The sequence below is a fragment of the Panulirus ornatus genome, chromosome 44, assembly GCF_036320965.1.
Source record: "Panulirus ornatus isolate Po-2019 chromosome 44, ASM3632096v1, whole genome shotgun sequence".
NCBI lineage: Eukaryota > Metazoa > Arthropoda > Malacostraca > Decapoda > Palinuridae > Panulirus > Panulirus ornatus.
The window spans coordinates 10,728,216-10,748,720 of record NC_092267.1 but is presented as its reverse complement, the minus strand read 5'-3'; the positions used below and the strand labels follow the sequence as shown (position 1 = coordinate 10,748,720).

The 20,505-nt window shown below is 49.1% G+C and overlaps 1 protein-coding gene across 1 annotated transcript in view; it reads right to left on the bottom strand.

Annotated features, from left to right (window-relative positions):
• The window catches only part of LOC139762731 (uncharacterized), a 52,629-nt gene extending 35,050 nt beyond the window's left edge, over positions 1-17,579 (bottom strand). Inside the window, exons 1-2 of the transcript XR_011715816.1 lie at positions 17,565-17,579; positions 5,170-5,362 (exon numbers count right to left, since the gene is read on the bottom strand). The gene's annotated coding sequence lies outside the window, so the exon portion shown is untranslated. The remainder of the gene's footprint in view (positions 1-5,169; positions 5,363-17,564) is intronic.
• Positions 17,580-20,505: the final 2,926 nt, after the last annotated feature.

The following is a 20,505-nucleotide window of genomic DNA, read 5'->3' as shown; positions in this document are numbered from 1 at the left end:
ACACAGACAGGGATTAAGACTGAGGCAACAGAGACGTACCAAGTCGTTCCCTGTGGAGAGCCACAGGTGAGGTAAAGTTAAAGATGGCCCCTGGGAAGCCTGCAACCTGACGACGCTCACTGAGGCAGCCAGCAACCATGGAAGGAAAGTTCTCCACAGTCCAAGGTTGATGGTTTGGTTGATGTTTGTGTTGTTGACGTCAGACATAGAGCTCTGATGATGTTCTGTTGTTTTGTGTTGATGTGGTGCAAAGAGAAGTTATGTCCTGCAGGTGTGTGGCACAGAAACAGGCCCTGTAATTCTGCAGGTGTGTGGTACAGACAGGCTCTTCTGGTCTACTGAAGTGAGGTACAGACAGGCTCTTCTGCACTGCTGATGTGTAGTACAGGCTCTGCTGTTCTACAAGCGTGTGGTACAAACGTGTCCTGTTGTTCTATAGAGGTGTGTTACAGACAGGTTTTTCTGTTTTACAATTGTGTGGTAGAGACAGCCCTACTATAATACATGCGTGGCACGTTCATGCCTCCCTGACCACCTGTTCGACTCCCCATTAATTACAATAGTGGCAAACTACTTTCAGCTAATCAATAGCAACAAGTGTGAGATATAAATTAGTCGAAGAATTTGAACCAAAAGGTAAATTGTGTGGTAGGATTAGTTTGTCTGACTGTGTGGAGATGTTGTTGTGGCTGGCCAGGGTGCCAGCGGTCCGTTTGGTCGTCCTCTGGCCTCCCAGGGTCTGCTTGGCCCTCCTCTGGCCTCCCAGGGTCTGCTTGGCCCTCCTCTGGCCTCCCAGGGTCTGCTTGGCCCTCCTCTGGCTTCCCAGGCCCAATTGGCTCTCCTCTGACCTCTCAGGCTCTGTTTGGCCATCCTCCGGCCTCCCAAGGTCTACCTGGCCTTCTTCTGACTTCTCAGGGTCTACCTGACCCTTTTCTGGCCGTCTGGGGTCTACCTGGCCCTCCTCTAGCCTCCCAGGGTCTGTGCGTCCCTCCTCCAGCCTCCTGGGGATTACTTGGCTCTCCTCGACCCGCCTGATGTACACCTAATTCCTACATTTGTCTCGGTTATCTGTACCGTTTTGCAACTGTAAAATTTGTCGCGCATCTTTTATGCTGACTTCCCCTGAGACCAGTTCTGCCTCGCTTGCCAGGATGCCTCTAGTTGTGCTCACCTTATACCACATGTTATCTTGGCTGGGATGGAGTCTACGTCCCTTCCTCTACTGAACCTTTACCTTCACAATCATGATTTGATTGTTCTCGTCCTGATGCTGTCACACTGTGTATCGTATCATGAAAATCTTCCTTTCTCCTAAATCTCTCTTTTTCATCGTTTCTGCTTGGAGTTAAAGCACAGCGGTTATTCTGAAAGTCATGTGTGCTTGTATGAGGAGATATGTGCAGATCTGACTCCCTCTTCAACTGCTGAATCTTTTACCTCCTCAGAAATATCCCCAGCAACTTCTGTAACATAATTCTTTCCTCTAATTCTACTCCGGATGATTCCACAACTGGTCTATCGTTATCCTTGTTATCCGACCGAACCTTTGGCTTCGTTTATATGTTTCTCGGACGAGGTCTTTCGGATTGCCTTTCATCTACACGTAGGCACGACGTATGCTCTGGATGACATGCCTCCTCATGACGTCGGCGAGTTTGTATCTAAGCCAACCACGACCCTTGCTCGCCTATTTCGTCTCTCTGTAAATCTAGACTTCCTGGAGGCATGCCTTGGTGCCTCCCATCCCTAAGAAAGGAGACCGTTCTCCCCGTTGCCTTATCGTTCTCACTTCTGTTGTCCACAAAATCTTCGAAGTTATTAACTCGTACTTTCTTGAACGCCTAAAATCCCCCAACTCTTGCCTCACATCAACAGTATACTTTACGTTAAGCCAGTGTGGTATTTGTGGTTCATGACCTACATCTGGTCCTTCAGTCTGGCGAATTTTAATGAATGTAGTGGTACACTCCACAGTGTACCGTCGTACCAGTACACCCCCCTGTGGTACTATCCCAGTGTACCTGTACCCTCCCAGCGGTACACCAGTCCCCATGAATGAAAGCACATATATGATTCCTTCAAACATTTTTTATCATTATAATCTTCTCGACACTATCACTTACTTCCGACATATGGGAGCAGTTCGGATGGGTCATTTCCTTCTAGACACCAGACCGAGAATAATCCTTACGGGTCCGGACGTTAAGGCTCATTATCCCTGACATCAAAACACTTTGGCTTCATCTGTTATGAGGTTAAAGGACGTAACGCGCATCTCTAAGAATAAAGAGGGTAATTAAGACCTTCTCTCCCCCTACCCTAAGGGCCATTTAGCTGGGTATTTAGTACCTCTGATTGGACTCCCTGCCTGGCAAGGGCCGTCTCGGCATCTGGTTCGAGACGCGTCTCTCTCTCTTCATCCCTAATTGTCTCTGACAATCGTCATAAACTGCGAGTGTCAAACATAGAGCATGAAATACGGTTCCTCAAATGGGATTTACGACCATAACAGCAGACGCATTTGAGCAAGGCCGTGATAGCTGTCTACCCTGATGGTGGCTCAACATGAGGTCACAACTTGTGACCTCGGACGTGCAGGTCAGAGGTCACGGGGCCATGTTGTCTGGCCTCAATGATATCAAGGGAAGATGTTTGCTCCTGTTATTATACCTGTCTGTTTGTCTGTCTGTCTGTCTGTCTGTCTGTCGTGGAGAGGACATACGCGGTATGGATAGCGGCGCCAGGGAGAGAGAGTGAGACATGGTGAGCAAAGTGAGTGTTGACAGACATCATGGTTGAGATGGGAGGTAAACCCCCGCCGCCTCAGAGCACAACTGTGTTGTTATGTTGACACTAACGACGCGAGGAGGGAGGGAGGGAGAGAGAGAGAGAGAGAGAGAGAGAGAGAGAGAGAGAGAGAGAGAGAGAGAGAGAGAGAGAGAGAGAGAGAGAGAGGAAAATCCACCTCTCTTCCATCCTGACAATTAATCTGACTTTCTGACACAAAATCAACTTGGTAAACGAGTGAATGAATTCTAATGTATTGACCCTTTCATTCAGACGACAGTACGGGAATGATTAACGTCTCTTTCAGCTGTAATTATTCCTGTGGAGATAATTCTAGTTCACATGACAAAGCTAATTATTATCTCACTTGCAAGAAAATTAGTGTTCACGATATGGGAATTCTGATCCAGCACATAGCTGCCCTCGTAGACCCAGTGCACATCTATCCTTGTAGACCCAGTGCACATCTATCCTTGTAGAACCAATGCACATCTATCCTTGTAGAACCAGCGCACATCTATCCTTGTAGAGCCAGTGCACATCTATCCTTGTAGAACCAGTGCACATCTATCATTGTAGAGCCAGTGCACATCTATCCTTGTAGAACCAGTGCACATCTATCCTTGTAGAACCGGTGCACATCTATCCTTCTAGAGACAGTGCACATCTATCCTTCTAGAGCCACTGCACATCTATCCTTGTATAACCGGTGCACATCCGTCCCTCTAAAGACATTTGACATGTGTCGTGGTAGAGCCAGTGCCATTCTGCTTTGGTCGAGACAAAACACAAGCAGAGACACTGAGGACTCCTCAGTGGTGTGAGCTGAGGACACTGGAGACTCCTCAGTGGTGTGAGCTGAGGACACTGGAGACTCCTCAGTGGTGTGAGCTGAGGACACTGGAGACTCCTCAGTGGTGTGAGCTGAGGACACTGGAGACTCCTCGGTGGTGTGAGCTGAGGTCACTGGAGACTCCTCAGTGGTGTGAGCTGAGGACACTGGAGACTCCTCGGTGGTGTGAGATGCGGACACTGGGGACTCCTCAGTGGTGTGAGCTGAGGACACTGGAGACTCCTCGGTGGTGTGAGCTGAGGACACACTAGGTTCCTGCTCAGTACGAATCCTTTTGTTGTATCAAAACTTTTCCCAACACCGCCAAGTAGGCGAACCGTCAGCTGTTGGAGGCTCACCAACGCTTGATGAGTGGACACCGTCAGCTAATAGTGAGGTACCGTTAGCTGATGTTTGTGTGCTGTCAGCAAATGGCGAGGCATCGTCAGCTGATGGTGAGACACAGTTAGCTGATGGTGAGACACAGTCAGGTGATGGTGAGAGACAGTTAGCTGATGGTGAGACACAGTCAGCTGATGGTGAGACACAGTCAGCTGATGGGACCATTGTTAACAGGCCTTGGCTCTATTGGCCGGCTGTACCTGTGTGGTATAATGTTGTGTACCCAACTTTAAGGTCCGAAAATGCTGGAAGAAGCAGGTAGTTCTGTGTTGTGCCGGACGCTCATACTATGGTAGGGCATCGGAAATATATGTAGGAAACTGTGTATCAGACCCTCCGTTCTATGTAAAGGCCTCACCGCTACACGAGTGTAGCAATTTGGCGGGAATACACAGTGATAACTCCGGGTCGCGTCCTGGCTATGGAGGGAGGGAGTAGGGGGGGGGGGGGGGAGTCCCGAGAGAATGTCAGGAGCTGAGGTCGCGTTGTCCTGGCCACAACCAGTTTGGGGAAGGCAAAAAAGTTTAATAGTGTCCCCCCGTCGCTTGATTTGCGATTATAAGCAGTTGCAATTGCCAGGATGAATATTCAGTGTGAGGCTTAACCTTTTTAATTATGCCTCCAGTTAATGCGGGTCTTCGTTTATTCGAAGGAGGTTGGGTGTTGGTCAATATACACTTGATCCTCAGAATCGTGGGGGTGGGCGGGTTCAGACACACGAAATTAACTAAGGTGATCGGAGGATCTAAGTCGCCCAGTTTAGTGGAGCGGAATGCACCCTCTCGCTAGATGGATGAAGATGTTCTGTTCTGTGAGATGTTTATAGCTTGTGTTGTATTTTATAGATCACTAATAATGTCTATATTTAGCTGAGCTACGCAGTTCTCAGAGCGCCGCCCGCCATTTGCCTCCACAATATTCCCAAGTTATGTGAATTTACAACAAGCCAATGAATTTCACAGGAAATTACTTTCCGATGGTAATGTCGTCCAGACGAGGGTAAAAACTCCAGGAAGGCCGGCTGGAATGAGCAGGTCCCTAACCCATGGCCTGATGGCCACCAGCTGCTGAATACTGGAATCTGGAAAATCTGGGGAAGGAGACCAGAGACTGGAAGGGAAATCTCACTATGAGGGTAAAGCACTCACCTGCTGGCTGCCTGACTGGCTGCCTGACTGGCTGACTGACTGGCTGGATGGCTGACTGGCTGACTGACTGGCTGGGTGGCTGACTGGCTGGTTGGCTGGTTGACTGGCTAACTGACTGGCTGGTTGGCTGGCTGACTGGCTGGCTGGCTGGCTGATTGGCTGGCTGACTGACTGGCTGGCTGGCTGGCTGGGTCTACGGGGCAGATGAGACAGACACAGTCAACAGTGACCAAACAGTTACAGGAAACTTAAAACAAAATTCTAATTATAAACATTAAAGTTGGAGGACGAGCACATATATCACTCAACTCTCCTGATCTTATCTATGTTTACATATCATTATTTATCATCACCCTCATGTTACCACAGCAGCAGTCTTCCAGTAACTTATTTATCATCACCCTGGTGTTACCACAGCAGTATTCTTCCAGTAACTCATTCATCATCACCCTGGTGTTACCACAGCAGTATTCTTCCAGTAACTCATTTTGCATCGAGACTGCGCTACGCCCAGTAGCAGGGATGGGATAGACTTTTCTGAACATTTTTTTTTAACGAGATTCTACGTTGTATCATCCACAACGATAGTACAACCTCGCTCAAGGTGACTTTTCACTCGTGTTGTATACCTACGTTAAGTGTAACTCAGACAGCACGTGACCTCGGCTGTGCTAGTTAACCTGAGGTCACGTGCACATCCCCCCCTGGGTCAGAGGCCGGGGCCAGAAGGACACCATTCAGGGATCTGTGGTTCATTCATGATATCCTGCGGTGTCCCTCACCCAGGATGGTAAACACATGCCACGGGTCTCTTTATGATCCTGATCTCCCTGAGCGGCCCGCGGGCCGAGCAGGTGTGGCCCGGGCCGCCATGCTGACTGGACCAGCTGCTGCTGCTGTTGGTACCTCTGGACCGATGACTGGACCAGCTGCTGCTGCTGCTGGTGCCCCTGGACCGATGACTGGACCAGCTGCTGCTGTTATACAGACCTCAGCTATAAAAGGAGCAGCGGTTCGTCCTGAATGAGTTTTACGAGGACGATCAGCTGCCCCAGGCATGTTCCAGCCTCCCCCTCACCCCTGCAGCCGCTGACCACCCACCCAACCCCCCCCCCCTGGCTACCTTAACCCCCCCCCCCCACACTCTGTTTACCTTTCCTGGATGATTTATCTCGCCATTGTTCACTGCTCTTTCCCCTCCCGTTACACATAAGAGGATGCGAGTTTCCACACCCCACCACTCACCTCACGCACCCCACTATCCTGTAGTCGTTAAGTAACGCAAGATTTGTTCATCTGTTTCACTGATGCTGAAGTGTGAGTTCTCAGCAGTCTCAGATGTTGACTCATGAAAAGACCTTCTAACTCACAGGTGTTGACTCGTGAGTATAACTTCTGACACCAATAACCTCTCAGTATAACTAGACGTTATGGTAGATCATTGTTACACTCAATTGTTCCTCAGACTTTTTTTTCAATGATAAACTTCTATCGATGGTCAGGTAGTGGAGTTTTGACTAATGCTTCGTGATAAACGTATTTTGTTTTGATTTAGATTTGTACTCAGTTACTCTGCTGAGATCTGTCCTCAGTCAGCGTGCGATGATGACTGGCTGAAGAGATAACATCTAACATCCATTAAAAGCAAAAACATCGATATGTAAAGATCACAGGTAAAAGTCAATGACTCTCTCTCTCTCTCTCTCTCTCTCTCTCTCTCTCTCTCTCTCTGGGGTCGAGACACGAGGATCAGCGAGCACGACACTTGGGGCAGGAATCTGGGGCCCACCTGACCATCCTGGCAATGAACTATGGAATCCATGACCGGTTTGGTCGAGTGTCCAGTTACAGGAGTGGTAAACCCTTCCTTAGGACTCTGCAGCTCCTGGCGACGTCCCTCTTCCTTCCTGGGCTCTCATCTCGTCCTCCTCACTGCTCAACATCCACGGATTCACGTCAGTCACGTATTGCCTCACAAGTATTCTGAGTTGATCTTCCGCAGCCACAGTACTCACCAGCCAGCCAGACATCCATCATAATCTACCTTCAGGTATTGGCGGTAAATCATCTGTATATCCCCGCTGGTCAGTGTACGGGTACTGGATGTAGCGGTCACTAGCTATCATGATGTAAGGTCAATGTTCTACTGTTATGAGGACATTTTGTGTGTTCCCTCATCATGAGGTGGGTATCATGAGGCTCCGGGGTGTCACTGTCACACATATCAGGAACTGATCACTCATGACACGACCCACTCACTACCAGGTGTACCAGACGTGCACTAGACCCTTACCTCCTACACAACTGACCAAGTCCTCACTCACACCAGAGCCTGGCTGTGACCTGCACGCTCCCTGACACCGGGGTCAGCCTACCGCCGCCTCAGTGTCGCAACTCTGGTCCTGAACATGTCCTCCTGGACACACTGAAGTCTCCACTCCACACACCACACGTCAACATGTACAAGTGTTGGCTGAGTGAAACAGTGCAATATCAACCTGGTGTTTCTTTTTCCTGAACAGAAGTAATAAATTCCTGATAAACTTGTGTCATGGATGACGCAAGAAGAAAACGAGAAACGTTTGTCAGCTTCAACTTTTATGTCTTAGAGAAGACATTTATTATGATTAGTCTGTCCAATTATTTCATCTTTTTTTATATAACATTTTCACGTCTCATTAATTTCCTTGCTTTTTGATAAATATTTTGAAATAAAGTTGTGTGTTGCACACATTTGTCATCTTTATTGTAATGTGTCTGGAAGATGATGTTGCCATCACGATGTAGATCTTTATACAACTTTGTTACGTATCAAAAATTATGTTGTAGAAATCATTACATTCCTTTTTTGACGAGGTATGTATACATGTGTGTGTGTGTGTGTGTGTGTGTGTGTGTGTGTGTGTGTGTGTGTGTGTGTGTGTGTGTGTTTGTACATTTTATGTTCTCTGTCATCAACTTGTATCTATATTTTCTTTGTCACTCTCCACAGCCATCATGTATCCTTCATCTGTGACCTTCATGTTTCTCTGAAGCGAACACTGTACCTCACAGGGAAGCCTGGACCATAGCCAAAGGCCGGTGCACAGCCAGGCTTCCCTCACAATCCCTTAGGCCGAAGGCTCGTTTTAGACCTCCTGTGAGAAGCCAGGGTCGGAAACGGCCTTACTGGGGAGGCCCGGGTGTAGACGACCTCCTGGGGGAGGCCTAGATGAAGATGGTTTCCTGGGGGAGACCTGGGTACAGAGGACCTCCCTGTAGAAGCTTGGGTACAGTTACCTCCTGGGGGAAACCTGAGTGCAGACGGCCTCCTGGGGGAGGCCTGGGTACAGACGGCGTCCCCAGGGGCGTCAAGGACCTGTCGCAAGAGGTTCTCCTGCCAGGGGCCCCTCCTGTCGGGGAACCCTCCCGCGGGGGTTTGGGTTTCCCTGTGGCTTACTCCAGGGATTAACACAGACTATATTTGACGCCAGAACCGCAGCTGATGCTGTGTCTGCCTCCACAGCGGCGGTATGACGCCAAGCTTACCCTGCTCTCGTGGTAACGCCTCGACAAATAAGGACCTACTCTAGCGCTTCAGATAAGCTTTGGAACAAGCAATCCACCACTAGGATACACCATGTAACAACCATACAGCTTAGCGTAGCCGCGTTAAGTCTTGCACTAAAACTGTTGCACGAAAAATAAAAGAAAATCCTGCGTAACGAAGGATGTGTTACAAGCTGATGTTACGTACACTGTGACGTACAGCGGACAGGTCTTCCACTGTTACGAAAAACATTACATTTTTATACGAAAAAATGTATAGGTTTGTGATGTTGGGAAAATATGTATACTGTACGATATTTTGAGCGCACAGACGGACAGAAAGACACATGTGAAGACCAGTAGAGACTGTGATATAAGAGACTACACATGATGTGACCTGAGATATGAAGAGACTCAGTACTTCTGAGATGATATAGTGAGTGCGGTGTGAGACAACACAGTGTGGTGCAAGAGATAAAAGAGAGAGAGAGAGAGAGAGAGAGAGAGAGAGAGTAAAGTGTGTGAGACAAGATGAGAGAGACAGCCGTCATGGTCAGCTCAAAATCTCTCTTAAAAATAGCAGTTTCGAGAGCATTGTAGCGGACACCATCACCACTGTCGACCTGGGCAGTTACGACTCCCAACTCTCTCTCTCTCTCTCTCTCTCTCTCTCTCTCTCTCTCTCTCTCTCTCTCTCTCTCTCTCTCTCTCTCTCTCTTTGTTGACGTAAATCTCATTCAATATATATTTATTTGTCTTCAGTTTTTCCACAGTTCTTTTTTCATAAAGCCTTATCCTCACACTCCACTGGTCTCAAACTAACCTTACATTTCCTGACACTCACACTCACACTGTTGACCTCACACTACCCTCACACCGTTGACCTCACACTACCCTCACACTGATGACCTCACAATACCCCTCACACCGTTGACCTCACACTATCCTCACACTGTTGACCTCACACTACCCTCACACCGTTGACCTCACACTATCCTCTCACTGATGACCTCACAATACCCCTCACACTGTTGACCTCACAATGATGACCTCACACTACCCTCACGTATCTGGCCTCTGCAGCGTCCTCACACCTCACACTTGCCTCCTCACTGCCTTGCTTCGCAGCACCCACAAACTCCTGTCCTCACTTTTCACCTCATGCATGAGGCTCCACCTCATGTATGAGGCTCCACAAGTTTCCTCACATTTGTCTACTAATTTGCATACCAGAGAAGAGACCTCACAAGGCGGAAAATTGTCTCTAGTGGCTCAGGTCAGGTTCCTGGGACGGCCCAACACGACCCAGGTTTTCTGACTCGAGGAAAATATTTTGGGTTTTTGAGATTTTCTCTGAAACATATTCATGTTTCCTTTTACCCTGATGGGATATTGAAGAAGGAAATTTTGGTTCTGTGAATCTTTTGTCGATGATAGATTTATACTTAATGTTACTTTGATATTAATGATTGTGAGGCTTTTAGCATTGTTTAGAAACATACTGGATCGTTAGGATCATGTTATTATATAGTAGTAACATCACAATAAACTATAGTCAGAACTTAACAAAATATCTATAAGTAGGAATGATATATGATAAACGTTCAACTAGCCCATCTACCTTCCTATGCTTCCTCTTATACTATAAGATATAAGATATATGATATAGCAACTAATGGACATAGCACATCAACCTGCGGTTAAAGGTTTTGTTTTTAACATAGGTACACATTTTAGGAACTCTAGATTTTTGTCATGTAGTGATGTGGTAATCATTTTGTTCTTGTGTGTGTGTGTGTGTATGTGTATGTGTGTGTGTGTGTGTGTGTGTGTGTGTTTGTGTGTGTGTGTGTTTGTGTGTCTGTGTCTGTGTGTGTGTGTGTGTGTGTGTGTGTATGACACATACGCCCAGCCGAATACTTTAACCATTACTGTCCCTCATCTAACACAGCTCGTCCAACACAGTGCCAGCTTACTTACATGCTGCTACATTTAGCTCGATTAATCTGACGTAAATATAAGACTCGACCTTGTGTGTACACGATCTAATGTGGATTTGTTGAGGGTCATTACCCGTGTCAAACATCGTGTGTCATCCTCTGGTACAAAAGTTATTGTCTCCGTCCTTTTCCCTGGGAAAAATTCAAAGTTTTTTCGCTTCTGCAAGTTCACGAAACTATGAAGAAAACATTCGTCTGTTGTTGTGATTTTATATTCCAGTACGTTCAGATAATGTGCCAGTACACTATGACCCATCTTCCTTTTTTCTCTGCCCTGATATTCGTCCGTATGATTGGTGGGGCCAGCTGGATCCCTGACCATCCTGGGAGAGCCAGTGCCTCCTCAGGCCCGTCCGGCGCGCGATGCCAAACAAATGAGTAACACGACGCGTGGCCCGCCACACCTCGCTCAGATTCCTGCCTGATTATGTCGGACGTTGCCCAGCTGAAGCTTCGTTACTCAGAGAACGTGACGTGTTGGCCAGAGGGAACGGAAACACTTCATCTGGGTCACGTGGCAGGCAGGTGGAACACTTCATCAGGGCACGTAGCAGCCGGGTGGAACACTTCATCAGGGTCACGTAGCAGCCGGGTGGAACACTTCATCAGGGTCACGTAGCAGCCGAGTGGAACACTTCATCAGGGTCACGTAGCAGCCGGATGGAACACTTCATCAGGGTCACGTAGCAGCCGGGTGGAACGCTTCATCAGGGTCACGTAGCAGCCGGGTGGAACACTTCATCACGGTCATGAAGCAGGCATTTGAAACACTTCATCAGGGTCACGTAGCAGCCGGGTGGAACACTTCATCAGGGTCACGTAGCAGCCGGGTGGAACACTTCATCAGGGTCACGTAGCAGCCGAGTGGAACACTTCATCAGGGTCACGCAGCAGCCGAGTGGAACACTTCATCAGGGTCACGTAGCAGCCGAGTGGAACAGACTGGCAGCAGATACGGTGGTGATTTTTGATTGCCTACTCACGTCCTTCTCCAGCAGCTCTGACCTGTGACCAGACCTTTATCATACAGCAGGTCATCCAGTGCCTGAGTTACTCTCAGATGATCTTCCTTCTTCCTTCTTTTGTTTACCATTTAAAGTCTGGCTGAAGCAAGGTTTTGTTTCCGTGACCGGAGCCCCGGTGAGGTCTACCGTCCGTGACCGGAGCCCCGGTGAGGGCTTCTGTCCGTGACCGGAGCCCCGGTGAGGGCTACTGTACCATTTCTTTAGGTATTGTCATCTGATCAACTCAAGATTCCATAATCAATCAAGTTGTTCCTAAATAACTAACAATTGCCACATCCAAGAATGTCTTCCTTTATATGCATCATTTACGTGTCGACATTTTCATGTCTCTTGCGTTGTAAACACTGATGTAAATATATATATGATTTGCCAAAATAACCTTTTCATGTGAACCATCGTAGAGGTCATTAACTCTAGCCCGGCTTGCCTCTCTTACAACAAGGCAAGTCAACTTATGAATAATAAAGAAAAAAAAACATATCAAAGCAAAAGTTTGGAATGAATTGTTTTTGATGTGTTCGTATGTTGGTGGTTGACCATAGGTCAAGTGTCACAGACAGAGGTCATTGTCTTTATCAGTCGATGACGTAAACACAACAACATCTTGCAAACCGGTTTACCTGCTGGAGGAGCTGGACACGACAGATGGTCACAACGGTGTCTGCACCAGCACAACACTTAGTTCAATCTTGTCTTAAAACAGGGATGGCCCGCGGGCCACACCAGCTCAAACACAGAGATGGCCCGCGGGCCACACCAGCTCAAACACAGAGATGGCCCGCGGGCCACACCAACTCAAATACAGAGATAGCCCGCGGGCCACACCAACTCAAACACAGAGATGGCCCGCGCGCCACACCAACTCAAACACAGAGATGGCCCGCGGGCCACACCAACTCAAATACAGAGATAGCCCGCGGGCCACACCAACTCAAACACAGAGATGGCCCGCGCGCCACACCAACTCAAACACAGAGATGGCCCGCGGGCCACACCATCTCAAACACAGAGATGGCCCGCGGCCACTCCAGCTCAAACACAGAGATGGCCCGCGCGCCACACCAACTCAAACACGGAGATGGCCCGCAGCCACACCAACTCAAACACAGAGATGGCCCGCGGCCACTCCAACTCAAACACAGAGATGACCCGCGGGCCACACCAGCTCAAACACATAGATGGACCGCGGCCACTCCAACTCAAACACAGAGATGGCTCGCGGGCCACACCAGCTCAAACACAGAGATGGCCCGCGGGCCACACCAACTCAAACACAGTTATGATCCGTGGGCCACACCAGCTCAAACACAGAGATGATCTGAAGGCCACACCACCCAAAACACAGGGATGGCCCGCGGGCCGCACCAGATACTAAACAAGATGCTCGCTGGCCGGATCCAGCTCTGTCGTAACAATATATTTGCTGTCAACTCGTGAGTCAGCCATGGTTTGTTTACGCCGGCAACATCTGTTTATTTGTTTATTCATCAGCTACTGCTTTCCCAGAGGTGACTGATACCATGTACAAGTTTTTAGGGTTAGATCCCATACTGTATATCCTAAAGCCTTTCTTTAACAACCATAGTAAACTAGGTGAAGGGAAATTAGGTCAAGGACAGTCACTTTCCCCGAGAATGTTTTAGGTCTACGCACCTCTGCCTGTTGTTCAGGCCAACAATCTCTCCCCGATAATATCATCAAAAACATTACTGAATTTCGCCACCATTGCTTCTACATGATCATGACGTCGTTACGGACCACAGTTCATCATCAATCATTCTGACGTCATAATACATTAGTTTTCCATCGTCTCTTGGCGGATCCTGACGCGCATGGCCAGGTATGTCCTCATACCAGCACCGTTACCACGTGATGATGTCTTGTTCTGTCTCTCTACTGTACTGTAATAACCCGGGAGAATGACGCGAGTCATTGCATGTCTTATGTGCTAACACAGTAACAGTAACACAGCAACACAGCAACGCAGTAACACAGCAGCAGAGGAAAAGTGCACCACATACACAGCACCACCACAACCACTATGATAAACACAACTAGATTGATGATACCACAACCAGAACACCACACAACATGTTACATGGGTTAGATGGTACCAGGGTGGTACGTGGGTTAGATGGTATCAGGGGTGGTACGTGGGTTAGATGGTATCAGGGTGGTACGTGGGTTAGATGGTATCAGGGGTGGTACGTGGGTTAGATGGTATCAGGGGTGGTACGTGGGTTAGATGGTACCAGGGTGGTACGTGGGTTAGATGGTATCAGGGTGGTACGTGGGTTAGATGGTATCAGGTGTGGTACGTGGGTTAGATGGTATCAGGGGTGGTACGTGGGTTAGATGGTATCAGGGGTGGTACGTGGGTTAGATGGTACCAGGGTGGTACGTGGGTTAGATGGTATCAGGGGTGGTACGTGGGTTAGATGGTATCAGGGGTGGTACGTGGGTTAGATGGTATCAGGGGTGGTACGTGGGTTAGATGGTATCAGGGGTGGTACGTGGGTTAGATGGTATCAGGGGTGGTACGTGGGTTAGATGGTATCAGGGGTGGTACGTGGGTTAGATGGTATCAGGGGTGGTACGTGGGTTAGATGGTATCAGGGGTGGTACGTGGGTTAGATGGTATCAGGGGTGGTACGTGGGTTAGATGGTATCAGGGGTGGTACGTGGGTTAGATGGTATCAGGGGTGGTACGTGGGTTAGATGGTATCAGGGGTGGTACGTGGGTTAGATGGTATCAGGGGTGGTACGTGGGTTAGATGGTATCAGGGGTGGTACGTGGGTTAGATGGTATCAGGGGTGGTACGTGGGTTAGATGGTATCAGGGGTGGTACGTGGGTTACATGGTATGAGGATTGTCGGGTTGCTGGAGTGGGCGACACCACACCCCCATCTGTCACGGGACGTGACCCCATACTGTCACGGGCTGTGCCACCATACTGTCACGGGCCGTGACCCCATCTGTCACGGGCCGTGCCACCATACTGTCACGGGCTGTGCCACCATACTGTCACGGGCTGTGCCACCATACTGTCACGGGCCGTGACTCCATACTGTCACGGGCTGTGCCACAATACTGTCACGGGCTGTGCCACCATACTGTCACGGGCCGTGACTCCATACTGTCACGGGCTGTGCCACCATACTGTCACGGGCTGTGCCACCATACTGTCACGGGCTGTGCCACCATACTGTCACGGGCCGTGACTCCATACTGTCACGGGCTGTGCCACCATACTGTCACGGGCTGTGACTCCATACTGTCACGGGCCGTGACTCCATACTGTCACGGGCTGTGCCACCATACTGTCACGGGCTGTGCCACCATACTGTCACGGGCTGTGCCACCATACTGTCACGGGCCGTGCCACCATGCTGTCACGGGCCGTGCCACCATACTGTCACGGGCCGTGCCACCATACTGTCACGGGCCGTGCCACCATACTGTCACGGGCTGTGCCACCATACTGTCACGGGCTGTGCCACCATACTGTCACGGGCCGTGCCACCATACTGTCACGGGCCGTGACTCCATACTGTCACGGGCCGTGCCACCATACTGTCACGGGCCGTGCCACCATACTGTCACGGGCTGTGCCACCATACTGTCACGGGCTGTGCCACCATACTGTCACGGGCCGTGCCACCATACTGTCACGGGCCGTGCCACCATACTGTCACGGGCCGTGCCACCATACTGTCACGGGCTGTGCCACCATACTGTCACGGGCTGTGCCACCATACTGTCACGGGCTGTGCCACCATACTGTCACGGGCTGTGCCACCATACTGTCACGGGCTGTGCCACCATACTGTCACGGGCTGTGCCACCATACTGTCACGGGCTGTGCCACCATACTGTCACGGGCCGTGCCACCATACTGTCACGGGCTGTGCCACCATACTGTCACGGGCCGTGCCACCATACTGTCACGGGCTGTGCCACCATACTGTCACGGGCCGTGCCACCATACTGTCACGGGCTGTGCCACCATACTGTCACGGGCCGTGCCACCATACTGTCACGGGCTGTGCCACCAGACGATGACAGAGCCACCATGATACCCGACTATTGACTGAGTCGTTGCCGAACTTGTTGACATGACGCAATGAAACTACCGATACGATTGTTAAACTGCTCGTTATGATGGTGAGCCCGCCCAGCTCCCGGGTGAAGGTAAACATTATCAGTTGTGGCCAGGCCGTGTGTGAGGCCAGTAGGAAGACGTGTGTGATCAAGAACGATACTGTCTCTCTCACCAGTTGTGTTGTGCCGTGAGTGACGATATGTTGTGACCTGAACAAGTCGTTACATGGCGGGGAAATGACCATGCTGGTGACTTACTTTTCAGGAAAACATGGAATTATATTAGGAACAGTGGAGAAAATTAGATCTGTTTCCGTTGAGACAATGATATATTGCTGACACATTGATCAATTGATTGATTCATGTTCGATCACATAACTGGTTTGAGACAGTGTGAACATTGCGTGTAACATCCACCTTCATGTGAGGCAGTGAATAGTGAACAATTCAGTGGATATACTGGAATATATTGTGCCTAGTGAGTAGTATATAGAAAAGTGGGAACGATTAGTAATGGCTGCCATTGGTGAGAAAACTGATTAAACTCTGCGATCTAAAGTGAACACCTAGCCTTCATACAACTCGTGTCTGGTTACTGGATGATTAACGCAGTGGTTACCATCGCGAGAGTTTCCTGACTGAGTTGATGGCTTCCAGGGTCGTCCGGCAAAAGATAAGTAACATAATTATCATTTATCAACAACATATTTAGTTATGATAATGACAGGTGACATGCTGAATGTTGTTATTTCGTGCTGTTGTATGACATGATCATAGGTCATGGGTGGAGCGATGACTGGTGGTCTAGTGGTTGTGTGTTGATCGTTGTGTTGCATCTAATCACACGTCATATCTAAACAGAAGACTTAAAGAAACTACATTAGGCTTGTTAATCCATGCGAGGCAATTCACTCAGGCGTTACTCGTTATCATATTAATGATAACCTGGTAACGAGAGCCAGCCGGAAGCCGGCATCATAACCCCACACTACAGGACCGTTAGTCTGGCCGGTTAATGTTTACATGCTGATGAAAAGTCTGAGCGGAGGTTTTTTCTGTACAACATTCGTCACATAACATAGAATTTCATTAAGGCTCCGAGGACGATGAAGATGTACCCAGTAAACCATAACTGATGGTTGTAATTTGTTCTGTAACCAAACCATAAGATTTGTGAACTTCAAAAAACGTATGTTCGTTTTTGTGCATTTTTGAGAGATTCGAAACCATGAACTGTAGAGTATGAAGCGAAGATTCTACCACTACGCCAATGACACTTGAGAATAATTAAGAACGTTTTACGTGATCAATGGTCAACAAGACCAGAGACAGAGAAGGGCGGGAGATTTACATAACGTAAATACGACGTTTTTAAAAAATTAATCATGAGGAGGAATTTAGTTTCACTTATCGGTAATGATACATCATTATTTTCACCAGCCACAGATGACACAGTACTATCATTATCATCTTGCAGACCGGCGATAATGTCTGTATCATCATTTTTGTAAAGTTCCACAGATGTAGTTTGGATATAGCGATATCACTTTGCACTGGTGTGTTGTGAGTGTGTGGAGAACAGAGCATATTTGAGGGAGCGTCCTGTTTATTGGATATGAATTCTTCTATGATAGTTACGTGGTTGGTGGCGATGAGGGAAGGTGGGCGGGGGGGTGTTAGTGGAGGAGTCCCTGGGACATGTTGTTTAGCAACTTTACAGAACCTCTGAAAACTACTCACCTGAAGTCCTGCAGCAGACGACTACCACCTGCGTCTCCTTAGCCATGTGAAAAGTTGACAGGTTTCTTTCTTTCACACACCTGTATGTCCTCCTACTCGCACCACACTGATCCATGAGTTTCTGATCCCTTCCACTGCATCAAACAGCCTCGTTGGAGTCCTGTGGTCTGCGACTGTGTGAAATCCAGTGTAGCTTCAACTCCCGACCAGTGACTGAACCATTATGAATCTCGACCAATGACTGAACCATTATGACTCATGACCAGCCCAGCAGAACACCCTGTGGACCACCACTTAGTTTAACGAGGGCATGAGAGGTGAGTAACGAGGTGATCGTATCACGCAGATCCCACAACCATTATATATTTAAATCCAGACGTGGACCCGCCTGCCCGCCCGCGCACCGACCCAGTTTGTTGAGGTTAGTATGTAATATGGCCGCTAGGGGGACGCAGGGCCCGCAGGGACATTTGCTGTGACTTGTGTACGTACGTGGTTGACCGGGTCACCAGTCCAGCTCTGACGATACAGAAGCAAGGCGGAGGGTAGGTGGTGACAGATGGTGGGAGGTGGTGGCAGGAGGTGATAGATGCGTGGGTTATGAGGGGTGGTAGGTCGCAGGTGGTGATGTCAGGAGAGTGGATGTGGTGTCAGGGGGCTATAGGTGGTGGCAGGAGGCTAAAGTTGGTGTCAGGAGATAAGAGGTGGTGTTAGGAGGCTAAATGTGGTGTCAGGAGGCTAGAGGTGGTGGCAGGAGGCTAAAAGTGGTGTCAGGAGGCTAGAGGTGGTGTCAGGAGGCTAAAGGTGGTGGCAGGAAGCTAAAGGTGGTATCAAGAAGTTAGAGGTGGTGTCAAGAGGCTAAAGGTTGTGTCAGGAGGCTAGAGGTGGTGTCAGGAGGCTAAAGGTGGTGTCAGGAGGCTGAAGGTGGTGGCAGGAGGCTAAAAGTGGTATCAGAAGGCTAGAGGTGAAGTCAGAAGGCTAGAGATGGTGTCAGGAAGCTAGAGGTGGTGTCAGGAAGCTAGAGGTGGTGTCAGGAGGCTAGAGGTGGTGTCAGGAGGCTAGAGGTGGTGTCAGGAGGCTAGAGGTGGTGTCAGGAGGCTAGAGGTGGTGGCAGGAGGCTAGAGGTGGTGGCAGGAGGGGGCAGGATGCCAGTCGGTTATCATGGACAATCGTGGGATCTGTGTGGGCCGTTGACGGGGTAGGGGAGGCTCCGTTACCTCCGTTGTGCTCTGCTTGATGTGGTCTGAGCCGTGGCCTGCAACCCCCCCGTCAACCCGGCAAGGGGCACATCAACCATCCTGACACTTGGCCCACTACCCTGGCAAGACCCAGTGGGAGTCTCGGCCTTACGGTGCCTCTGGTCTTGGAGTCATACGTCAGGGTTAAGAAGCTGCCGGGCCAGCCGACCAACACACACCACTTGACTGATCCCGACGATATCATGTCTGCGTTGCTGGTAGGAAATGGGGCGCGCCTCCCACGCCCACACTGTCAGGGCGCGGCACGCGGCTGCTTACAAGGCGCGCACGGGGGGCAGGGATGGAGAGAACCCCAACTATCATATTAGCTAAGAGAGGTTGGAACACGACCACCCCATACATATCCTAGTAGTATACGCAAATATACTCGGAGTATAACCCCTGGGTACAGCAAACCTCTGCTGCCGGGGTTATGACAACTACCTTAAGAAAGGTTAGTCCTATACGCTTCCACGGCACGACTTTAACGACAACCTCAGCCAGGGATTCTTCCCACACACTCATCCTACGAGTATGACCATAACAACCTGCTGAGGTGTATTTCCTTTGTCATGCTGAAGGTGTATCACATCCGTGAACTACTGCTACTCTCGTACCCTCTTATTACGAAACTAAGATAAACAATGAGTGACTGAACCACGGGGTCATACTGGGAGGATAACAGCTTCAAGATGCTGGGTTATAGTGCATCATCATACTTGAGGTATATTCCAGATATCAGAATGATTCTCACGTCTATATGTTGGTATCATAACCAGATCAACATAACATGTGTATCTCCAGAGCATCATGTTAGGACTCCAGCCATACCATTATTGCCTGATGCTTGTGTACGAGGCCAAGACGGTTCCGATTGGCTTCACATACGTGAGAGATGTTTGTAAACAGCTTTCCTCTGGCGAGACGGCAGGTGGAGCAGATGTAGATGGTTTTATACTGGTGATGCAGGTGGTAGAACAGCTGCATATTGCCTCACACTGGTATTACAGATGTAAGTGGCTTCACACTGGTGATGTAAACAACAAAATAGCAACAGGTGCTTGCTTAATCACTGGTGAGGCACCTGTAAATAGCCTCACACTGATGAGCAGCTGTTGAAGGCTACACTTTCGTGAGACAGCTGGTAAGGCAGCTGTAAACGGACGCATCCTGGTGAGACAATCAGCAGGATAGTGTAGATGACTTCACACTGATTAGGCAGCCAATATGATCGCTGTAGATTACTTCACACTTGTGTAGCAGCAGACAGGGTAGATGTAGACGGACATACACAAGGGAAACACTCGGTAGGACAGCTGTAGGTGGCTTCACACTGGTGAGACTTCCAGTAAGACAGCTGTTAGATAGTACAACACAAGGGAGACACTTGTGGATGGCCTCACACTTGTGAAGACTTTCACACTTGAGGAAATGTTGTAGATGGTTTCATACTAGTGAAACTAGTATTGATGGCTTCACACTAATCAAGCTACTACGGATTAGTTCACAACACTGAACCTACACAGCAGATTGTTGCACACTGGAGAGAGATATGGATGACTTCATGCTAGTGTGACTACTGTGGGAGCTCTGCCCTAGTGTGACGCGGTGGGAGCTCTGCCCTAGTGTGACGCTGTGAATGTTTTCAACACTAGTTGGAGTACAACAGATGACGTCACGCTGGTAAGATTAGAGGGTAGGCT